The sequence below is a fragment of the Numenius arquata genome, chromosome 3 (assembly GCF_964106895.1).
Source record: "Numenius arquata chromosome 3, bNumArq3.hap1.1, whole genome shotgun sequence".
NCBI lineage: Eukaryota > Metazoa > Chordata > Aves > Charadriiformes > Scolopacidae > Numenius > Numenius arquata.
Genome location: NC_133578.1, coordinates 16,457,835 through 16,482,481, shown reverse-complemented (window position 1 = coordinate 16,482,481; position 24,647 = coordinate 16,457,835). Strand labels below are relative to the sequence as shown.

The window sequence follows — 24,647 nt, the reverse complement described above, 5'->3', positions numbered from 1 at the left end:
CCATGTTGTTCCACAGTTGTAGCTATTTGCTTGTTGTTCTAGATCCCTCTTGCTCTAACTTTTCTTCCTCTTCCCATCATCTTTAACCTTTGCCTGTGGCAGCTGTGCAATCAGACCAGAATCCAAATGAAGCTGCCTCTTTGATCCTGGCCTGCGTTTAATAACAGGGCTGTGGTTGTTACTGAGGAAAGAACATATCAAGGTGCATTGGCTCTTCTCTTATCCAAAAGTTTAATTAGAGATTTGGGCAATATACACTAGTCTCTGTGCTCTGGAGTGGTTTTATGGAATTAGGGACCCAGGATACCCAGGAATGCATGTCCTGCTCAGTAATACCTGTTACTCTTGGTACTTAGTATACCTAATGAAAGGCATTTGGTAGATATGACACTGAGATAATGATACCTGTGAAACCTCTGGATTTTTAGTTTTGCCTTCCCATAAGTTATCCTGTTTGCCTGGGAGCATTTGATGCATTCTGGTACACAATCCAACCAGTTTTGGCTGCCCCAGAGCTGGATGTTGTTTTTGTGGAGTAGCTAGATGGAAGCTGGGCACACCGAAGTGCTTTGGAGTTTTGCCATTACAGATTTATCTCCATAATTTTGGATCATACTGTATGTGGCTTAGAATGGGAGATTCACACTTCTTTACTTTTTTTTTTTTTTTTTAAACACTTGAGTCTCAGTAAAACCTTGAAGCATTATAAAACGTGTGCAAAACCTGGGGTTTGGAAATGACTCTTGGTGAGAGAAGCCAAAGTTTTCAGTAAATAAACTGGTTCCTGAAACACTTTGAATTTGAATGAGTTTGTCTGAAAATGTGGCTAACATATCTGCATCTCCCTTGTATAATGAAGAGTCTAAAAAAAAAAATAAAAAATGCCAGGACCAGAATTTACTAGCTTATCTTGAAATAGAAAAAGGCTTGGCTGTGATTCTCCCCCCTTAGAAATGGGAGTGAATTTTTAGTTCTGTTGAAATACAAATTTGGCAAGTGATGTTTTCCGGGCACTTCACAGATAGAAATGATACACAATTCTGTTTAAACCCACCACTGAATCTAGTCCTTTAGCCAAAGATCCACCCTCACAGTTGGTGTGACTTGGTGGAAACAATGGCCCAACACTTTGTAAGAGGGCATAAGTAGGCAGCGCTACTAAGAAAATCATTCTCACCCCTTATGAGCCAGGCTGGGACATCAGAAAATACTGGTTACTTTTAACCCAATCTGTATTGCTATTTCAAATTGTGGTTCATCTCTTAATCCTGGTCAGCATATGGCCACTGAAATTCTTCGGTTAGCACAAGAGGAGACAGTGATGTAGAGGCAGGAAAGAGAGTGGGAAATGAGACTTCTTTAGTGGCCTTGTTGGGAAAGCTTTATTCATGAAACTGTGGCCTCTCCAAAGACTCCTCTGTGCTTTGAGGAATTCTCTAGTCTAAGGCAAACTTTCTTTTTATCCCCCCGAGCAAGATAGTTCTGTTCTGGAAATGAGGGTGGAACTTTGAAGTTCAAAGGAAAGTCCTGTTTCTTGCAGGAGATGAATTAGAGCAGAGCTTTCACCCTGGGAACTGTGACCATCAGATCTCTCATCAAGAAGTGATTAGGTGGCAGTATTTTTGAATGCTCTGTATATATAAGCTGTCTATAGCAGATGGCTTCCACATCCCCTAGCCAGTGTCCGAAGGTTTTTAGGGTGGTACCCTTCTTAAGAGCCCAGGTCCCTTCGATGTGCAGCCCCGCTCAGTGCAAGTCAGAGGTGCACAGAAGGTAGGAGCAGCCCGGCCTATTCTTTCCTGCCCCATCCTGTTTCCCAGAGCTGCTGGAATAGATCCTTGTTGATTCTGGCGCAGCCGGGCCACAAGCCACAGGGGACAAAGGCTCCTTTTGTTGGCTGCAGCCAGGCGCATGGACGTGCTTCTCGCCACTTGCCTCTTCCCGGGGTATCACGCAGTGATTTCGTGCCTTCTGGGATGCGTGTCCCTGAGCTCAGCGTGGCCGCGCTGGCCAGGGAGTGTTTCCTGCTGTCGTATTCTGAGAGAGGCAGGAGAGAAAAGGTGTGAGTAAAGTGGCAGTTGAGGTTTGCACAAGAGGAAGCTAAATATTGAGTGAACATGACCCTTTATAGCCAGGTCCGGATAACAAACAGTGAATCAGTAGGGACAAATAGACTTTGTTCCTTGTTCTCTTTTATCTTCACCCTTAGAGATATTTCATGCAGCTAAATCTCAGTTGTGTGGGTCTTTGGGTTTTGGTTTTTTGGGGTTTTGTTGTTGGGGTTTTTTTTGTTTTATAAAACCTGTCTTTGTTCATTTAATACTTCTGAAGCTCTGCAGGCTGCACATCAGTAATACTAAAGTGCAGTGGTTTCTGGGGGGAGGAGTTGGAGGAGCAGGTTGGGACTGAAGGCATGAGCTGGGGAACGCCCACCTGGTACAAGAAGGTCTCCTCCCTTTTCAGGTTTCTGTTCCCCTCGGTGGGAGCACTGCAGTTCCTGTCTTTGCTTGGCTACCGTCGCAGAGCTGCTTAAGGAGGGGGAAGTGAAACCTGTGGCAGGATAAGATCCAGCAGGGAGGTTTTACTCTGTGTCCATGACTGGTGGGGAAGGGAGGTGGCAGAGTGTGTCTCTCGCCAATGAGACCTCAAAATCTTACATTTAATCTTTGAAACACTGTATCCCATGCCCGCAGGCATCTGCAGCATCACCCAGTGTGGTGGGGAATCGGGCAGCTGCCGCAGCAACTGTCGATGGCAGCCTCAATGCCTACACCTCTTTCTCGCAGGTGATAGTAGAAGTATTTAGGTGATGGCACTTGTCTGATGGGAATGAAGACACAGAGCGGCGTGCACACGCCACGTGTGTTTTCTGAGCTATTAGTATGGATAGCAGCAGCCGTGGAACACTTGCTGGTTGCTGTCATACTTAATTTTTATTAAAATCATGCCAAGCCAAAATTAGTATGTAGGAGCTGCCCAGGAGGCTGATGTGACTGTACTGGAAAGACATCCATGTGGGTGAGCACGTGTCACGCTGACGCCCTCTCTACCAAGGAGGGAGGTACATTTTCGCCTGCTCGCAGCAGTTGGCTGCAGTCACAACACGTGTGTTGCTGAATGTGAAGGTTAGTGGCTGGGTTAGGAGCCGTAGTGGATGTGTAACATGGGATGTGCCATGTTTGGACAGCTGTAGTGGCAGACCTGGCATGGCTCTGTGTTTGGGGATCAAGAAAGGGATGTTACTCAATTCCCCCGACTTCTGCCTGGGAATTACAGAAAACGGAGAAACCTTTATAATAAGGTTTTTGGAAAGCAAACTCCTCATTACTATGGTTCTTTTGTTTTTGGTTTTTTTTTCATCCCACTCACTCCAGGTTTAAGTTTTTATTCATAATTGGAGTAGATTGTCTTGTTTTAGTCTAATGAGGTGCTTGTTCTTTAGTCAGACACACCGGGTACTGACTCCTGTTGAAGGAGTTACACCTGACAGACTGTGAGTACTGTCTAAGGTGAAGTTGTTTTTTTTTCCCATCCCCTTAGCTGGGTAGTCTGCAAATGTGTCAGTGGGGTTGAAGGAGGCTCCCTTAAAACCATGATGAGGAACATACCTCATGAAAAAAGTCTCATCCACGCTCTAGATGAACTAGAGCAGGGCTTCAGACCTTTCATTGAATCATGGGGCTTTAATTTTCTTTTCCTTCTCTGTAAATGCCAAATATACAGCTTGCTTTCTATGGTTTTTCTTCATGGGCCTTGAAGTCTGCAGACCACATGCTGAAAATCACGCAACATTCTCTTACGTTTGTTACCAGAACTGTAATTTCAACCCAGTATCTTCTGGCCTTGCTGTCTGTTTAACTCCCTGTGCTGTTTACACTTTGAGATTCTAAGCAAATAGTAACATGTAGGCAGGAGCCTATAGTCCTTCCACATGTGCTTGAGTTGTCCTCAGCCTGCTTCTCTGAGCAAAGTTTTCAACTCCCTCTTCTGAAAGGAAATTTAATTCTGTGTGTCTCTACTGGAGCTCTCTTCCTCCCCCCTACTCCAAGTCTGGATCTTGAGAGTAGCTCTCGGTGCACAAAACAGTTCTTCCAATTCATGTAGGTTGGCTGGTAGATACAAGCTTTTCCTTTCCTTCACTCTGCTCCTCTCCCACCTACCTTTGTTCCAGGTGGTCTGTCACCTTGTGATTAGGACTCTGGAAGAAGTAGCTTACCTCTCTTTGGTTAATGTTACAGACAATTCTTCGAACATTATCAGGCTGGAAGCAGCAGCAGCAGCACTTGATGGCTTCTGTAGCACATACAGGGTCTCAAAGATAGGTAGCCTTTCTTTCTGCTACTGCTTCCACTGCCTTCCCTTCCCCCCCCCCCCCCCCCCCCCCCAAAGATATTTCTCCCCTCCTTTCCCCTAAATTCTTCCTTCCTGGTTCAGCTAAAAAGGAAGCAGAGAACAGTGGAAATGTCAGCTTTGCTGTCCTCTCCTTGGCAGGAGATTTTGGGATATAGAGCTGGGCATGGCTGTAACTCTTGGCAGCAATAGGTCTTCAGAATAGCCTGATCCCTGGACAAAGGTGCCTCAGGGGTGCTATCCTGATAGAGCCATGGGTGCTGAGCTCACCAGGGATCAGGGTGAAGGCAGACATGAATCAGGATCTGAAAGTGGCTTGTGTCAGCCCTGAGGATGATGCATGGGGCAAGAGCTCTGTTCTTGGCCTCCTTCACAAACTGCCATTTGGTATGGCCTCCTTGGTCCAGGAATAAAGCTCATGGTGCTGTGCGTTACTCAAGTGAACTTGCTTTTCTTTGCTTGACAAATTTCTATGTACAGGAAAATTCTGGAGAGTCTGTACCCTCATGGGAAAATGTTTTTAGGGGTTTGCAAACTGAAAAAAGTTGAAACACCATCTCAAAACCTAGCGTGACTAGCAGAATGCTCACTAGCAGAGTGAGCTCAGACCTTTATTTGGTTCCTAATGTGGTCTCCTGCATCTGGAATCCTTTTGGCCCAGTGATCAGCACCTGATGTAGCAGATGTGTTTGTGGCAATGGTCTAAAACCTCAGTGGGGTTTTCTCTCCACTCAGAAGATATTGGAAGAATGCTGAGAGTGTACCTTTCATGTGTCCTTTGTATTCTTGAAGGTACTTGCTTTATTAAAACCTGGTGACCCTCATCTAGGCCGTGTTGAACCACTAGAAGCACAGTATGTTGGTGAGAGCTTGTCACTGTGCCCATCTGAATGTGGGCAAAGCTAAAATGCCCACTCAGATCTGGCTGCCAGGGTGGTGAGATGGCTTTGCACCAAGTGCCCCCCTCGTTGATCCCCTTGTCCCTGCCAAGAGGGATGCTTTTTGGCAATGTATGGTGGAGGTTGCCTATGTCTTCCTTGGCTGTCTCTGTTCATCTTACCTACTGATTGATAGCTGCTTTCAGGAGCAATCAGAGAAGCAGTAACTGACTTCTACAGCAACTCCCATGTGTCAGCTGTGGCAACTTTCTGATGCTTCCTACAGTGCCAGATTGTCTGCTGCTTCTTCCGCCTTACTTCATGTGTTCAATCACTGCCCTCCCTCATCTCCTTCAGATCTGAACTCTGCCCAGTGGGGTTGATTCTCTGGGAATTTAGTTTTCTGTGTAGGTGAATGAAACCTTAAATCACTCTAGTCATTGAAATCTTAGTTTCATTCTTTTGGTGGTTCTGCCTCTTCCCTGACTTCAGCAGCAGCAAGAGCAAGAACAGAATGGGGAACCACCAGGATAAGGGGGACTGTGTCAAAACAAAAGTCAGTCTCAAGTTAACAATGGAGTAAATCCACTGCAAGGGACTCAGCAGGTGGAAAAGGTCCCTGCTGTATTTCAGGTGTGGGACAAGGGAGGACAAACTGACTTGCACATAATAATCTGGAATAATAAATACTTTAAATGTTGACTTTATAGTAAAGATTCAAAGATGGTACTCCCTGTTCCAGCAGCAGAAGCTTTTCAAAAGGCTGCTTAGGAGGCTGATTATTATCCAAAGTTGTACATGATTGTCTGCAGACAGCTAATGTTTAAACGAGGCTGGTTTTAAAATAGATAACTTGCCCTGTTAGTTGTAGCAAAGCGTTTAAACACATCCTGCTGGATAGCACAAAAGCCTGTCTGTTCCTTCCTTGCTATTTGGATTTCATGTTAAACTTTGTGACGATGACCACGCAGCAGAGCCAGCTGAATGGAGTGCTGGCATTTTAAGCGCTCCGCTGGTGAATCTACCTCAAGGTCACAGCTCGGTGCTTTTGTCGCTGTGGTGGAGAACTGACTTCTTCTGCAGTACTGAAGATGAGCTGGTTTTAGGGCACAGCCTGGCTGGTTAGTAGATATGATTGTAACATATCAAATACAAGGTAAAAGTATACCACGCTGTTTGGTCTTGTTCCAATGTGCATGGTCAGGTCCTTGTGTTTTCCTTACAGCGCCATCATGTCTTGCAGCAGCACTGAACAGAAAGGAGTCTGGCCACCTTGCTCTTTAGGGCTAGCTGTCTGCAAGGCCCTGTAGGTGGCTGGGACATGAAGTGTCCATATTGCTGCAGAGTGAGTTCACGATTAGAGGTATATTAGCAGGTTCTACTTACTTCTTAAGTAGGTTTAGTGCTTGAATCCTCCTTGGTCATTCAGTGTAGTGCAAAGTGTCTATTGCGTGTCAGTTTTACCATGTTGAATATGAAATAAAATGTAAGAGGCTGTGAATGCTTTTAGATATGGGGAGGGCTTCTCTGGTTCAAGCACTGTTTCTGTGCTTGAGAGTTCTGGGTGATCTGTCTGTGTCCTAGGCAGTGCTCATGTGTATGAAGCATGCTGGTACGCCAGCTCTCAGGTGGTCTGACAAGTTGGTTCATCTGCAGTGAGACAGCTTTGTAGCAGCCAGTGGGCCAGATGTACAGTGTTCTGTTTGGCATAGCAAATCATGAAGATCTGTAGTCATGAAAACATTGTTGTTTCCTGAAATACAGAGCAGAGAGGATTTACAGCCTATGTAACCTCAGACAGTTGGATGGAAGCACTCAGATCCACCTTGAATCTCTTGTGTATACACATGCCAAATTAAAACCTATGTGATTTAAGCTATGTAAGGGGGAATTTCAAGGCACTGGTGCTTGGTATTGGAAAGGCAATCTGGAAAAAAGTTTGTGAAATACTGAAATCTTAAGATCAAATACAGGTTTAGTCACTGGAGATAGATAATCTTCTGGTGGTGCTCTCACAGCCCATGTTGAGTAATAGAGAAGACTTCACACAGCTGTGCAGATAGTGGTGATACAACCAAGTGAACCAAGGTGCAACAGTGAATGGGCATAACATCCACTAAACAGCAGTGATACGGTTAAAGAGTCTTGCCGTGATCCAGAGAGGAGCTTGAGTTTTACCTGGATTTGCTCTGGCTCCCTCCTGGTAACCCTTTGCAAACAAGCTCTTGGGCAAGAGGAGATAAAAGCAACTAGATGCAGTTCTGGCCTTCCTCTTCCCATGAATGCTGCTAGCTATAGAAACAAGTGTGCTTTAACCACAGAAGGTCAGCAAGGCCTTTAGGTTCTGGACAGACATCTGATTTTATTGTTAGCCTGTATAACAAGATTAGCAGCAAATGACTCACAGAACAAGTCAGGTGGTCTTTAATCTGCTGTAACTGGGTTGGTATGAAGATATTTTCATTATCATGACGGAATGTGGCTGAAAACTTTGACAAAATCAGGTCTTCAGTGACAAGTGTTTTCTGTAGGAGCTCTTAACTTTAATCAAAATGAAACATTGAAGGGGTGGGGTTTCAAACAAAAAGCTGAAAATTCCCACAGAGAACCCATGAAAAGGATTTTGTTGTTGAAGTTTTTGGTAGGAGAGAAAGTGATGCTTTCTCCTTAGCTCTGTGATGATCCCACGGGTGGCCTTATGGCCTGAACTTCTGGACTAGGGGGGCAATGGACATTACAGCTGAAGCTAAAAGTTATTTTGGATTTTCTTCTGGAAGGCAAGCTCCTTTCTGACTCTCCTGGGCTGCCTTCACTCATGTACTTACTGGTTGCAAGCTGTTCATGATTACTCCAGCATGATGACTTAATGTTCATAGTGTTAATAAGTAGTTGAATCTCCATAATAAGTGAAATCTGTGCTAAATAGAGAGTGTGTGTTACAGCACAGACATTCTTCTTCTTAACTGCCTCTGTGATCATGGTTGGCCTTTATGCCACAAATAAGGAGGGCACATCAGAGTCTGTTCCTGTTGTAGGAGCAGGGTTGGATTCAGACTAGAATACCTTTATTTTTCTCTCCATTTCAAGCTTCCTGTAAATAACACAACTGACACAGTCAAAGGAATAAAATCAGAGCCACCCTGCAAGTACTAGTTTATATGTTATCTTGAAAATGTTCTGGAGTTTTCACTGTGTTGAAGTGAAGCTAATCCCATTTTTTTTTAATGGAAAACATTAACCTATGTAAATACCAGGTGACTTTATCTTATCAGGTAGTATGATGGGATGGGAAAGGAATTGTATTTTAAAAGTGGAGATCCTGGCTTGTTAATGAAAATGTGACTGGAATTGTTAATTTCTGGCAAGGTACCTTATCTTCTTTCTAACTTTACATTTCTCCTCTCTCATCTGGCCATGGTAAGTGTATAGTTCTGTTTTATAATATCTCAAGAGGTTTTAAAAGTATTTTGATTTGCACAACTACTGTAGCAGGGAACAGAGAAGCCCAGACTCTGCTCCCTGAATTTCCAAGAGGCCCCTTGGACTGCTTCTGAAAATGTGCTAAGGGTGAAGTCAGCCGTGCAGGAAGGACAAGAACCGTGTGCTTGGCTCTTTGTGCAGGAGCTGGGACCACTTACAATGGTGGCACTATATCTGTGCACCAGGTGTGTAATAGATGTGCATGAGGATAGTCAACAGAAGATCACAGAAGGCCGGGAGAGAGTAGCTGGTACTCTGTCTGTAGACAACAGATGCTTTTTAGGGATGATCTTCAAATATTGGATAAACAGGTGATTAATGGGGTGGGCAAGGAGTGTTCAGGCACTGGTGGATGTAATTCCAGTGATACACATGCCTAGAGAACAGGGTGTGGGATATGCTCCTCTCCTTTAGCTACTGCCCAACCTTGCTCCATGCAGAAAGCCAAGTTCACATCTGCTTTTCAGTTACCTAACTTTTTTTTTTTTAAAGGAATAATTCTGCTCTGCCTTAAAAGGTGTATTGAAAAATTTAAACTCCATAGTGTATAACAAGACCTCCCCTTCTCTGCTCCCTTTCACGTCTGAGATGCAAAGGAAGGTGAGTTGGCTGGGTTTTGTCTGCAAGCACTGTCACAAACCTGGAGTGATTCAGCCAGAGGCAGTGGGATCTGCTTCCAAATCACTGAGAATCCATTTCCCAAAGAATCTTTTATTCTCAGAAGGCTTCTGAGAAGACGGGAGATTGCAGGCACAAGGCTGCCTCCTTCCCACTCCCCAACAGGTTGTGGGGATGGGATGGTGAAAATGCAGTGATGATGCAGGCGAGCTGAATGCAGGCTCAGCTCAGTCCACTCATGTGTGCATTGATTCATATATAAAACGTCTTTTGTTTTCCATGAGTGATGCAGGTCTGCTTACAATTTCAAGCCTTTCCGAGTGGTGGTGTGTAGAGCAGGGCCTTGGGAGAGCTGCAGGTTGCTGACAATTCCCTTGGTTATTAATGGCCACAGCAAGGGCTCCCAGGTTCTGAGAATAGACTCCACATTTGCTTTAGAGGAGACAGCTGACAATGGTGTTTGATACAGCAATATGTCTCTGCCTGACTTTTGACTGACAGTGACACAAACTCGGTCTCCACCCAGCCATGGCTTGAACCTGGTGACATTTACAGCAGAGCTAACTTCTCCAGTCTAAGTTTAGATGGTGATTTTTGTGTTTGTCTACATGCATGTTCTTAATAAGATAAAAAAGCAGGAGAGGGCTTCCACAAATAAAAGTGGAACAGGGTTTTCAAACCATGGCTGAATATAAGAGCGGGAGGCCTTCACCCTTCCTAGATTTTCATGGTCTAGTTGCTGCGGATCCTTGCTCAAGATATGCGAGTCCTGGAGGGTTGTTAACTACTTTGGCACTTTTGGTTTGCTGTCATGAAGTATGTGGTCATATTCATAACTATGGGTCTGCCTGTTTGACAGGGGTTTTTTGTTTTTTTTGACCAAGCTGCACTTGGAATTGGCTGGTAGCCTCAGCCCCACCTGTGCACAGCGAATGACATGTATTGTGGGTGTATGTCCACAAGCCATCTGGAAATAGCATGTGATCTTAGCTGACTGCTGAGACTTCATTTCTTGCCACGTATCCATGTTACTCTTTCAAAAGCTTCTCCTGTTAATGAACCCCCCTGCAAGAGAAAACTCCTTTTCCCTCCCACAGCAGACAAGCCCAGGAGAGCAGAGCTGGCAGCACGTTTCTCAGCCCTGCCTTGAAGGATGAGCAGTGTTGGGGGGAGCCTGTCTCTGCCCCATTTGATCCTCAAGCAAGTAGTGCTGCAGCACAGTGTGAGTGAGAGCCGATCCTTGTCTGGTTGATGGCTGAGCAAGAGGTTTCCTGAGCTTGTGCATTACTTCATGCTGTTAAATGGTGGTTGAGCGGGAATAGCTTTTGGTCACTATCACTTAGAAGCCTATTTCAGGTGAATGACCTAAAGGGGAATGGTTTTGTCTCCCATTACAGACCCTTTGTAAGCCTTCATTCTTTCAGGAACATGACTTTTTTTTCTGATACTGTCTTCTCCGAAGCCTGGTCTGACAGCAGGTCATATAACCCAAATAGAAATAACTGCCTTTTAGACTTGGCCATGAGGGCTAGACACTCTGTATCCTCCACTAGATGCATGAAGAATTTGCACCTCTGTTCCCCTGGCATTACAATGAAAAATGGACTATGAAAGCTGTTGGAACCCAACCCTTCATGAACATCACGAACAACGTACTGGCCACGTGTTTCTGGAGGGTTTTTCTGTGACTTCAGACACTGCTAGCAGAGTTACTTAGAGAGGTCTGATGGCAAGTAGCCTCCAGAGAGGCTGTCTGCGTAAACCATATAAACCCATTTCAGAACAACACTAGTGTTTAGGAAAGTGGTTTCAGCCATCCATTATAGGGAAGGAAAGCTCCTGGTTTTAACTCATTTTTTCTCTAAAATGAAGGCACAAATATGTACGATCAGGGCAGCAGTCCGTATGTCTTTGCATCTACTTTACCTCGCTTCTGAGTTCCTTGTCAGGAACAATTGGCTACCTATGACTGGTGGGAAAAGATTTTGCTGGAAGGAGTTTCTTTGACAATTCCTTTTCCTCTCTGTTTCCACTTCCCTCACTCCCTGCTCTTGAAGTTTGCTAAACTACACTTAGATAAGCAGTGCTAGCAGTGTTTTACACTGTCACCTGATATTTGTCGAGTGAGCTGCACCTTTTGTCTGCAGGAGACTTGGGGATTTTCAGTTCCGTGTCCTTTGTAACCCTTCTGCTCTTTGCTAAGCCGGACATGTGGTCCAGATTCATTCTTGTTGGTGTGATAAGGCATTAGTACTGTGGCAGTTCTGAAGGGTAAAACCCCAGCGTTGGGATCCCGCTGTAATCAAACAAATGTGGAACAAGAAAGGCCTCTTGCCTTGAGGTTGCATACAGTGAGTGATGATGCAAAGCAGACGAAGCTTGAGGCTTCACTGGTGCTGTGGATGCCTGCATTTGGGATTTTCAGGTGCAGGTGAGAGGGAGGAGTTGGTCCATCAGCACTCCCTCCTGTGAATGAAAGGTGCAGAACTCTGCTGATCTGATGAATTTTATTATTTCAGTATCTAACTATGGAATAGTACCAAAATCCCTAGGTGTAATATCTGTAGAGCTATGAGTGGTAGATTGGTCCTGCCTTTCTTGAAGGAAGATGAAATGGGAAACTTTATTTCCACACCCTGTCAGATAAAAGAGATTTTTTTTTTGAAGCCATGTACCTCCCTAATGCTCTCCTTGAGATCTTTTTGCAGCAGTTTTAAACAATCACCCCTGTATTGTTTCATGGCCCTGTTTCTAATATTGATGAATGTATGGTCCATAGCAGGGAATAAAAGCAGTCTGAAGCAGACCTAGGAATAAAAGCAGCCTGAAGCTCCTCTAAAAGCAGTCTCTTTTAACAGACCTCCCTCCAATTGATTTGCAGTGACAAAATTTCCTCAGTGTGCCTTTTCCTTCCCCTTTGGGAGTAACAGCTCATGTCCACTTGTTTGTAATATATTCAGCATCTGTCGACACCCCTCCAGCCTGGAGCTGAGTCGAGAGCCTTCTTGTCCAAGGCTGATAACTGAGCTCTGAGGCTGCTGTCAAAAATAAAAGCTGCTGAGCTCGAGTCAGATCTGGTTATCTGAGAACTGAAAACTGTGTGAAGGGCAGAAGTGACTGAGTTGATTATTAGGAGCGCTTAATGTTTTGCCTTGGCTGGGAGATCTTGATGTGAAGGTTTGAGAAAGGATAAACAGGAAAAACTACCTTCCTTGAATTGCTGCGTCCTGTACGCAGTTTAAGGATTTGGCAAACTTAGTGCTGCTGCTCTAGCATATGAAGGAGCCTTCCCTCTCCTGCTCCCCCTGTCTCTTTAAAAAAAAGAAAAGCACCCTGAAGTACCTCTCCCACTCTCTGGCTTCATATCTGGCCAAGCTCACAGATACAGATGCTCAATGAAACCCTGTTGTCCCATACAAGTGTGACAGAGCTTCAGCACAGCACCGTTTCTGCCCTGTGGTGATGTTGTCAGCTGAGCTGGGCTTTCTGGGGTGGCCTTTACATCTTCTGCCACATAAGAAAAAGACACTTGAGAAGTCTGTGCAGCACTGGGTAGAGGACATAGTCATCATCAGCTGGGAAGAGAGGGCAGCTGAACTCTTCATGTCATCACCTGCTATGGGATCACATATGTGACTGGTAACATGGGGATAGCATCCTTCTTCACACTGCCGGTAAATCTGTGCCTGATGTAGGCAGAATAATGAAGTGTGAAAGGGCCCTGTTCTCCATAAATTGTGGTATCAAGCAATGTATCATTTGTAGTGTACCTGATACAGATACATCAGGTGCCCTTGTGCCCTTCACCTTTTGGTTTGTTCTTTTGGGAGAAGAGAGTGAAGCATTCTGGATCTGACCTTTGGAGTGACAGAAACATTTGCTGCCAAGCCAGCCAGGTGGTCCTGGCTCAGTCTTTCCATGGTTCCTTCCCTCTAAAGATCAAGTTCATTGTCCATCTTGCTGGTAGCTAATTGAGCAAACCTGCCTGATGTGGATGTGTTTGCAGTAGTTGTTGGAAGGAGAAGGCTTGTGCTTGGCAACCTGTTCTTAAACTCTGAAGAAAATCTAGGGACTGGTTGTATAACTTAAAAAAACCTGCTGATTTGTTCAGAAATGTCTTTTCACTGTTGGCCGCTGAGAGGGTGTTACTGTAGGGCCTATTATAAAAGAAGGCTTCCACATTGCCAGTTTTAACCGTCCTTGCAAGCATATTTTGGACTTTACCAAAAAGGACCGCTAATAAAAAATACTGGATGTACTACTGTTAGGGGAGCAATTCAATTTATGACTTTTTTTTTTTTTTAAATATTACTTTATGTAACATTTTAGGTGGAACATTGTGCTTGTGGTGTAGCTTTTAAATGTAGCCCAGTGATATTGGGAAGATTTGAGTTTTGGGATTTTGTTTTTGTATTGTTTTTCTGTTTGTTTGTGTTTGGTTTTTTTTTTTCCCTCTTTAAAACTCAGCTGGACCCTTTCAAAAGTACTATGAACAAGTTTGAGGTTTTTTTTTTTCTACTTAAAGTGCTATCTGGAGTAAAAGCAAATGAGCGCATATAGAGCTTGCCTCTTTAAGGGAGTGCACGTAGAGCTTGCCTCTTTCTTCAAAGATCTTGTTATTTATAGGGCTTTTTGCCAAAGCTGATGCCACAAAAAATAGACTGAGCCCCTGGGCTTTGTGTACACTTGAATGTCATCTTTCTCTCTTCCCTTAATTACTCTGTATGAGGCTGGAATTAGCACAGATTAGTTGCAGGGTACTTCCTGTGCTTTTTGGTTTCAGAACTCTGATTTGCAGAACAAGTCCGACTGCTGTTTTGTGGAAAGCCAAGAATCAACCCATCAAACTTGCTGAGATTTAGATCTTGCTGAGATTTAGATATTGTAGCCCAGTTGCGTGGGAAGTAGCTGTTACCCTTTGCAATACGGTGAAGGATTGTGAACCTTTTTTTTAAGCATCTCTGTACTGGCTGGGTATCTGTACTGCACTCATTAAACTATCTGGGTGTCAGTATGCTGTGAATCCTGTATATGAGGTATAGAATAAACCATCTCTTAGTTCAGGTTCCTGATGATATCCTGGGAACTTGGAGAAAGTACTGAAAGGAAGAGGACTGTATCAGTAAATGACCTTTCTGCATCAAAGCAAAAGAACACCCCTAAATTACCAAACACTACACTGCCCCTGAAACCCATATTTATTGGAATAAAGGCAAATTGCAGAAGTATCTGTGCATTATGTATGTTTTGACAGATCAGATGCTTCTAATATGTAACACAAAACTGTTCGTAAAGTATGAGCAGGAAGCTGCAGGGGTGTTGCAGGGAATACCTGGCATCTGGAGGCAGGACAGGTAGGTGATAGGTTTAATGTTGGTTTCCTGCCTCCTTGTGTAATGCTGGCCAAGTAGCATTAGATACGAGCTACTTTTACGGTCAAAGATGGGGGCATAAAAAGGACTATCTTGTAGTAGCCTGAGAGATACTCCTGGAAGCATGAATTTTTTGGATAAAGGCGAGAGAAGTTGTTGAGTTGTTGCTCTGAGTGCTCCAGGCAGTGTGGTAGATTAAAGAAGCAAAGGAGTACTCAACCCTATGCCTAGCAGAGAAGAGGATCATTGAAATCAGTCAGCAGACAGCTATTTTGGAACCACCCTAATTCCTGACAAAAACTCATTTCTCTAGTGGGTACTAGCTAAAATATGAATTGCAGCCATGTCTTGTTTGCAATTTTTAAGTGCACAAGCCTTGGACAGTTGACTCCCAGTGCTCAGAGCTGTAGGCACCTGTGGGCTTTCCATGAGTAGCAGCCCAGAGTTACATGCAAAGAAAGGAAAAAAAAAAAAGTTAAGAAATTTAGAGACTGCAGATTTTAGGGTTCTCAGTGGGTTTTTAACTTACTGTTTTTAATATATGACTGCTTATTTCTAGATCATGAGGATTTGCCAGATCTTGCCTTCTTTTTGGAGGATTTGTCTTTCCAAAATCTGTAAACTGTCTGAATAAAATAAGTAGAAACGCTTTGGTCATGAAGTTGGAATTATTCTGTGTATATAATGTGCTGGAATATTATGGCTTTGCCTTCCAGAACAGTTTGTGTAACCTTTCATCGGTTCATCAGAGTGTTAATAGATGCTGACAAGCCGCCTTCAATGCAGCTGATATCGTCTGTGGACAGTCTACATTCATATGACAGTGTGTGTGAGTGTGAGAATTACTACAGGTCTCTAGACTGTTCCTTCTCCAGCATCTTCTGTTAGCATCATCTACAGTGCTTCAGATTGGTTAGGCCCCCAAAGTCTTGGTGAGTTACACAGAAATATAAAAGAATTATATATGTGAATGCTGTATAGGTGAATATATGTGTGTTTAGAAAACTTGAGCAACGTGGGCACCCAAGCAGTAACCAACTCTTGTAGCACACGGGTTTCTGCCTTAAGATAGGAAAGGAGAGTGTCTACACACAGAACCGCAGCTCCCATCTTTGATGTTTGGAGCAGTTACACTTTATTGTCTGAACAATGTGACTTGAGCTTGCAAAAAAGCATTTCACTTGTCCTGTAGTAGGCAACGTGGAAAGGCTACACAGGCAAAATGTCATAGGTTTTGGTGGTGGAGGAGTAACCTCCAACCTGGATAAACATCCAAGAATGGGGTTTCTGGAATTACTCTCCTGACTTGAAGGAGCAGGAAGCATAATGAGGTTGGCAAAATTACTCTCTCCATCCTCTGGAGTCCTCATAGTTGATCTCTCTGAATAAGGAAATTTCAACTTTTGGAGGAAAGTGCTCTGCTCAGGAGGTGGTGGTCTTCAACAGTCGTCTTCTTCTAGGAGGGAGGGGTTTTGCAAAGAAGTTTGTGTCAGCCAGGTATGGAGCTTTTAGCCTGTCCCATTGTGCTTCGCCTTCCTACTTTCTTCCTTTAGTTTACTTGTTGACAATACACTATGGTTAGAGACAATGTTAGCAGATCCTGGTATTGAAGGCTTCCCAGAGTGATTGGCATTAAGGCAGGGAAATGTCAAAGCCCAATTTAGAAAAGTGATTTGATCACAAGGTGGAAATTGAAAGCGAAGTGCTTAGTACCTCCCTCAGAACTGAGTACTGTCGGTAGGGTGGGAATGGACCATGGGAGAGTCTGCTGAAGGTTCTACTCCAGAAGGAAAGAGGCTTTTTGTGCTGATCCTCAGAGACGTTGGTCTTGCTGAGACAGGGAGTGGGGTCAGTAGTTACTATTGCAGATGCTGAGAGCAGTAGAAACAGAAGAAGAGGTAACCTGGGTGATGAAAATCACCCTGGCCTTTTTCCTAGTGCAGAAGACTAACTGGGGTTCTGGCCCCACGTCCAGGAGGGCTCTTTATCTTGGGCACGGGACTCTACCCATGGGCATAGCAATTTTGATTTGCAAAGCAAGACAGCAATTCTCCTAGCACAGCATGGGAGCCATCTTCTTTAGCTCCAGGTGCAGGAACAGGCCGAGATCTGCTAGACTCGTAGAAGCAGTGTGGGAGGAATGTGAGTTTCTGGACCTGGGGCATACTTCACAATTTTGCTACCTCTGTGTTGTGCCACAGCGCCCTTCCTTATCTTTAGGCAGTGGTGTGAGCACAGGAGACTGACCAATATGCAGAGCTAAAGTACCCAGAGCCTTCTCCCTCCCCTTGCTGGCTGTCCTGGGCTGAAAAAGTCTCAGGGTTAAGCCCAATTCTTCGTTGTGTTTACCTATAGTCTTAGGACAGTCAATGTTGTACTATGCATAATGATGTACTGTTTGATAATTAGCATATGAGTGATGTGAATCCCTTGTTTGATAGCCTGTAACTTGAGATAAGTGTCCCCAAAGGGAGCCAAGCACAGGAGGAAGCATCTTAAGAGTGAAAGTTTTCACAAGATGGCTCCAATGAGTCTTCATAGTGAATATCGGGAAGTAATATAAGTACCTTTACAGAATGCAAATACGAAAGTGATAACCTCCCTGTAGAAGTATTGATTAACATGTTTCTACATGTTTTTGTGATGTTTCAGTGTGGCAGCTAGCTGAGTCTTTGCATCCATTTATGGTGGATGCTAGCTACCTCGCCCCATGGGGAGAAACAGCACAGATGCTTTGATTTGCTTGAGGTCTTGGGTGAAGAACATGGTGCAGTTAGGAACAGCTTGTTCCCATAGGGCTATTGCTAGAGGCTTGTCCCCTGCAGTTGCTTCAAGGAAGGCTTCTGAGTTTGGAACGGGGATGGCAACTGCTATAGAAGAATCTGCTGCAGCCAAACAATCTTCTTTTTGTGCGTCATGAAAAAGAGGAGTCTTCAGCAGTGTTATTTAAAGGAAAATGCTCAAATAAAGCAGTCATTCCTAGACGAGCGTGGTGCAACACACAGCTTCAAAAGTGGGACAGGTCCGTTGTGTACCCCCTTCTTGGGGCTATTACTCACTACTTATGACAGCCTTAAGGATAAGCTGACCATTGTTCCAAACCACCAGACTTGAAAAAAGTCCTACACCTGCTGTGCTTATTTCTACATCTTGTCTTACACCTGGCATAATCAGAAACAGGGATATATTGTTAAGATGCAAACTTCAGCCTGGTGAAACTTACTGCTGTAAAGTCCCTCTGAGTCCATTACAGGGAAGCAGGTTTCTCCAGGAAATAACTCAGAATCAGAAAGTGGAGCTCATGGTTTTTTTCCCTATTGACTACAAGAGTGAGGGAGAAAGATGAACCTTGTAAGGCAACCCAGTATGACCACACTGAGTCACACTGAAATTGAGAGTTGTGTCCTAAAGGTGCAGGTCACAGTGAGGCTGCTCCTTAGTAGCTGTCAGAGGCAGATATTAGATTTGAACCTTCAAGGTGATATAGTGTGACTATTGCTCCTACAGAAATTTTGTAATATAGTGCCATTTAGGGAATGTGGAAGTGATATGTCTTTGGCGACAGCCTGTACATGCCATTATTATCTAGTCGTGCTTGGATGTATGTTACACTTCCAACTGTGATATGGAGGAAGGAGTGAGGTCTTTTTGCAGAGGATATTTGTTCAGAGGCAGTGATTGACCTTCTGTTGCTTTCATCTTCAGGATTTGGGAAGACTAGCTTTGGAAGGGCCTTACAAGGTCTATCCCGTATGTGGAGTGGGATCCAGCTTAAATCACACTTGAGATGCTTGTCTAACTTTTTTTAAAGTCTTTCATTAACAAAAGATCTCCATGCAATCTAATGATTTGCATTCTTTACCGTTAGCATATTTTTGGGGGATGTTCTGAGACTTCCACACTGTAGTGTGACCAGAGAATTATATTTTCACTTGTTTCGTTTTTTTCCCTTTTGCCAGCTGGGGATGCCAGGGATAAATTTGGTGACTCTGTGACATACCGAACAAACACTCTTCTTTACAACTGGATGGATGTGACACTGGACATGCATTTTTCAGGTCATTCAGGAAGTCTCTAACAAAATACCATATTGAACCCTGATTTCCTGACTCTTGCCCAGTGATTGAGGCAATGTCCTGTCTTTGTAGGATCTATTGAACCTTGTTAGCAAGTAAGAAGCAAACAAGAACCTCTCTGTCTGCGCCAAGTGCAACATTGCCCTTTCCCATCTTCCAGTGATCTAAGGGTCTTGCTGATTGCTTAGCCACAAGAATGATTTTCTCAATTTAAAATGGAGCGTTAATATGTTTGGAGTTTCTTCCTCTCCACCCCCGTTCTCCTTTGTCCCATTGTTTCAAAGAAAGACTTAATTGTGCCAGGCTTGCATGAGGAAAGCCAGGCTGTCCCCAAAACCAGCCTAGAGGCAGGCGTGGAGGGCAGGAGGACGTGCCCTGCTCCCGGGGAGAGTCGGAGAGGGAGCAGGACTCCCGCTGGCGCTCTTGCTTTTCTCCCCGAGTCTGAGTGGAAAAACTAAATTATTCCATGAGCACAAATCTACTTCGTTGAGCAAGTCACATTTCATTTGGGCATAGAAGAAACCAGGCTTAAAAAAGCTTATGAAACTTCCTTTGTACCTTATTAAGTTATGTGGCTTTGTGCTTTCCATCTGACTTGGACCCTATTTTCTTCTCCCCCTCTTCCAAGTATAATGACTTCCATGGAAGAATAGGCAGCGGCCTGAGATCAAAGATTTGTTTGTTCTGTTGCTAGTTGATCCATTGGCACATGCCAATTTGTTGCAATTCAAAATTAGTCACAGTATTTACTGGCTCTGTGCCCAGTTGGTAGTTGGAGATAATGCACTGGAGCTGGCAAATACAGCAAAAGTCAGAGACCTCGCTTATGAGGGGAAGAGAGGTCAGGAGATGGAGGATTTAGGAGCATCGGGCTCTTATCAGTAAGATGTAACCACAGCCCCTTCTCTGATACAGTGGGGAGTAAGATGTAGATCTGCCGGGCTCTAGTTCTCTGGCTGTGGGCTTAATGACTCCTCCTTCATCAGGGCAGGACCACACCAAATTCAGATGTTTCAAATGCAGATTTAGCTCTGTTAGGGATCGACAGGCCTTTTTTTTGCCTTTCTACTCATCACCTGCTTTCTCTAAACTGGTCTTTGGCCTGGGTGATCCATATGCCATGAAAAGTAGAGTTTTATTAGGTTTCTAATTCACAGAATAGGCCTATGTGGGGTTTGTTGAGAATATTTGGGTTTTCAGGGCTTTTGTTGTGGCATTGGTATTTCAGAAGAGAGTGAGGGATGGTGCTGAGTGAGAATTGTGGATGTATTAAGCAGCCGGCATATATTTCTCTCTTAGAAAGCATATACCTGAATCTGTTGCAGTTGTTTTTAGAACAATTTAGTTGCATTTCAGTTGGTCTGATACTGCTTCTTGGTGCTAGCTGCTGCTGCACTGCTGGCAAGTATTCATCTTTAGCAGTGATTTGTGTTTGTCAGAGTGTTTGGTGGTCACGGGGCTGATCTCCAGATCTCCATTTCCTTCATGCCCAGTGCTCAAAGCACAGAGCATGGGAGACCTTGTGCTAAGCAGTGTCAGGGTTTGCCCTTCAGGAATGCTTCCTCGGGTACATCTGGAAAAAAGAGGGTAAACTGCAGCCAGATAAGATGCTTCCTTTGAGTGCTACAAAACTGTGGTATTCAGGTAACGCACAGTCATCCTGTGAAACGTAGCATTTGAGAATAACTTGCAGCTCTGATTTCCCTAAGCAAACTTTCCATTTTGCTGGGAAAAGTTGCTGTTTTTAAATGCTATTTAATGCCTTTACTTCTCTGACCAGTGCTAGCAGAATGCCAGATGTCTGATATAGAGGATTTCCAGATTTCTCTGTCACTTCTGGTTACCTCACTTCTCAAAGTATCAATCCAAAGTTTCCTGCAAATAGTTCTGTCTGCAACACCAGATTACAAATACATCCATGATGTGAGAGGAATGTGATCGTTCACTTATTTGTTAATAGCATTTTACCTCCTTTAAAAGCACTTTAAAGTGCTTTTAAAACTTCAGTCAAACTCTGAATCTCCTTGTTTCTTGTTGCTTTCATTCAAATACAGCGAAAATGAGGCTCCCTGGGTGGAACCTGGCTCTGTTCAGAGGTCCTGCAAGTAGCTGGTCAGGTGCCTGTGGTCCTAGTTTATGAGAAATAGCAGAGCATCTGCTGATTCAGCTGATTGTTGGAAGAGACCTGGTTTCTGAGCAACACTGGAAAATGGTGTCTGGTGCCTGAGGCCAAAAATATTGGCTGGGATGACATCCCCATGCTGTCATAGTGAATCCGTAGTGAGCCACAATGGGAAATCACAGCAACGCTGGAGCTCCCTCTGAAATCCATTCATCCATCCCATGAGGTGTTTTGTGGGATTCATACAAAGTATTCCCTCCTACACCGTAGCTTGTGCTGTCTTGAAAAGGTCCCTGTCTTTATGCAGGGCCAGGACTTCTCAGGTCAAGGGCAGATCAAGGAGCCTAGCCACGGTCGCTTCTTAATCTTTTAAATGCCAGATCTGTGCCCTCTGCCTGGTGTGGTTTGCTCCAGACAGCAGCTGACAGATCACACCATCTCTGATCCACCCTGAGATTTGGGAGCTGCAGTGGGGTCCTGACTCCTACCCTGGTAAATCTGCTCCATTAATAGCTATCAAAGAGCCTGAAGTTTCCATCCGAACTTTATCTGGCTTTGCAGCGAGCTGGAGGATTAAAGTCTGTTGCAGGGGAAGGGAGGGAGCAGCCGTGGCTCACCCCGAATAGCCTGACCTATGACAGCATGTACCAGCCTGGGGAGGGGAGTTGTCCTGTGAGCTCACGGGTTATTAGCAGAGAGCACAGACATGCCTGCAGTCAGCAGCACACCCAGGGCCATCTGCTCCATCTCTGGCTGGTTTAGGGGGTCCAGAGGGATTTGTTACTACAGCTTGATGGGAGAGCTGGGAGCAGGCTTGAGGGCCAGCCTTGTGGAGCCATGGTTTTATGCTGCTCAAACCACTTAGGGTTTGACCTCTGGGCTGTTGCTATGGGGCAGATCTGTTTCAGAGAGAGAGCGGTATGAGGAGGTAACTCCTGCCCTGCTGCAGCCCATCATAGCAAGTAACAAAGGGATCAGAGGGGGCTGTATGGCAGGGACGCCTATAGTGCCAGAAGGCACGCGGTACAAATCTTCATCTACCAGATGGGGGGGATAGTGTAGGAAGCAAGAGCGGGTTTCTTTGGTGTGTCCAGGGGCTCACTTCTCACAGCCTCTCTCTTGTAACTGGTTCTGTTTTTCCTTGCCTTGTTCCTCTGCTGGCATCCCCGGGTCCTCTGTTGCACCTACCTCACGTTGCACTGTGGAAAAATGCAGGGTTTCTTCTGACTTCCTCCCCCTTCATTCAGAGCTGCTCAGCTGGGCAGTTTTTTCCTTATAGATAGGATGTGAGTTAAGAGTCTTTGTAGTGCCCAGCATTTTGCAGGACTTGTGCAGAGCACCTTAGCACAGTGGAAAAAGATCTTCCCAGCTGGCTGGATCTCCAGACTCAGTGTGCTTGTGCCCCAAGGAGCAGTGGAACTGCAGATTAGCTTCTTGGACATGTGGGAAGCAGGCGTGTGGCCACTGCAATGAATAGTCTGTGGCTGCTGCTCAGTGTTTTACACCAGGAAGCACTGAGGCTGCTCTAAACCTTTGACCCCTGCCAACATATTCCAGATTCCTCCCAGTTAAACTGTCTCCTTCACTCCCCTCCAGGCCTGAAAGCATTGCATCTCCTGACTAGCCAGACGTATGCATTGCCCCATAAAAAGCTCCTTTATATCCCCAACAATTACATTGATTTGCACAATGCGAACTTCATTCTGCTTTGGAATTTGCAGCTTGTGTACTTTATCATTACTAGTGATGGGTGCTACTGGTGTGATGGCTCTTTGGAGATCTAGGAAATCACCCAGCAGGTGGGAAATTCATGGTCCATAGATCTGGTCGCCTGGGGGAGTACAGCTGAACACAGGGCCTTTGTGCAGCACCTGTTCTGGAAGAGGTTCACCATACTACCTGATGAGAAAGATGAGGCCATACTGAATCCTTCTCTCCAGCTGGCATGGCAGAGAAATACGTAGCCTCTGAAGCAGCATTGCTGTGGCATGCGTTCCCCTTTACTGGAACAGATGGAGAAGCATCAGTGGCTGGTGTACAGGACTCTGCCTGTCCAACCAATGTTGCTGCTTCTGCTCTCCAACATGCTGTTCTGTGCCAAGAGTTTGAGAGGAAGAAGGGAACATTTGCGCTGTCTACATCCTGCTGCATAGACAGGTTTATCAAGCATGTTAGGCGCTTGGAGCTGCAGTGTTCTCTGCTGTTGCTTGAGCTGTAGAAAGTTCTGCTTCTAATTCCAGAGGTTTTCAGTTCAGCCCTTGGTCACAAAGAGGGCAGTCTTCATCTGTGCGTGTCCTTTCCCCCACTTTTGCTGACACTTGAATACCTCAGTGATTCATGGAGGTGAAGAGGCTGTTGAACAGAGGGAGAACGAAAAACAGTGATTCCCTCCTAGACATTATATCCCAGCCTAAATAAAGGGACTTACGAGCTGGGTGCTGAATGACTACAGATTTATCGTGTGTAGTACTAGAGTCAGTTATTGTGGTCAGGGGTGAGCCGAGAACATGCATGTTTATATGGGGGAGAGGGGAACTGAGATTAGCCAAATATGCATAACACAAATGTCCTCCACCTTGGCTGTGTAGAAAAGATGAGAGTGGGCCAGTAGGCACATTGGCAATTTGACTAAATGATCATAGTAGGTCACTTCCAACTGAAAATATTCTATTCTATTCTACATTCTGTTGCGTGGACCTTCTCAATGCCATTTTGGGGATGAAAGTCCAATCCCTGCCCTGCAGGGTGAAAGTCCTCTTTACATTCTCTGAGAAGATCTGCAGGCAGCAAAAGGAGCTGGAGGAAGCTAGTTTGGGTGGTTGTTATGGCTGACTGGCAGCTCCTCAGAGCAGCTGGTCTGGAGACACACACTAGTGGCCTTCCTGTAGACCTGATAGCAGTAACATGCACCTGCTTTTACATCTTCGCCCTCTTCTCAAGAGGGGCTGAACCTGATGGCTGAACATAAAGGACTGCTGTGCTCAGCAGAGCAAGAGAGACTTCAGCTTTCCAGTGCTTTCTGCCTCTTGGGCAGTCATGCTCTTGCCAGCCAGGGCTCCCTTAAATTTTGAGGTGTTCCCTCAGCACCCTTTCTAGCCAGCCTACAGCTCTCCAGAACCTCCTCCTGTGACTGAGGGCTGGGTAAGCTTTTCTCCGTTTTTACTAGTCCTGTGAGACAAGGCTTTTATTTTCTTTCTTTCTTTTTTGTTTTTTTGGGCATGGTCAGGTTTTATTTTCAGTTAACAATGATGCTGTAATTCAGCTTAACCAGCTATAGTTTACATCCTTGTCTCCCTGCTGCTGCAGTTGCTTGGGGTATGATAAATAACACCTGCCCTCCACCATAGCTGCAGTTTGCCCAGCCTTCTTGTGATGGACTTGTTCCTCCTCAGAAAATGAAATGCATTTGTTTCAAAGCCTGGGAATGATCCACTTAGCTGCATGGAGAGATCATTGAGAGAGAAGGGTGATAAGGGAAGTAGTCTGATAAGGAATTTTACAGGCTGTGGAGCACTGTGCTGTGCAGGGAGGTGGTGAGAAGAACAGGACTGGCTGCTGACACTCTCAGACGTGACACTTGGATTGAGTGTCATGTAGATTCATGGTGCAAGGTCCCCAGTTGCTCTCAGTCGCCAGCTCCTGCCAAGCATATGCATAGTGAGAAAAGGTAGAAAGAAGGTGAGACTTTCATTGCTCCAGCCACCTTCTCTCTCTAAGGAGGTCTCTGCATGGCTCCCTGTGTTTAAGGACA

General features: G+C 44.9%; 1 protein-coding gene across 10 annotated transcripts in view; it reads left to right on the top strand.

Annotated features, from left to right (window-relative positions):
* The window catches only part of BIN1 (bridging integrator 1), a 97,390-nt gene that overhangs the window by 19,415 nt on the left and 53,328 nt on the right, over positions 1 to 24,647 (top strand). The gene's annotated exons all lie outside the window — the stretch shown is intronic.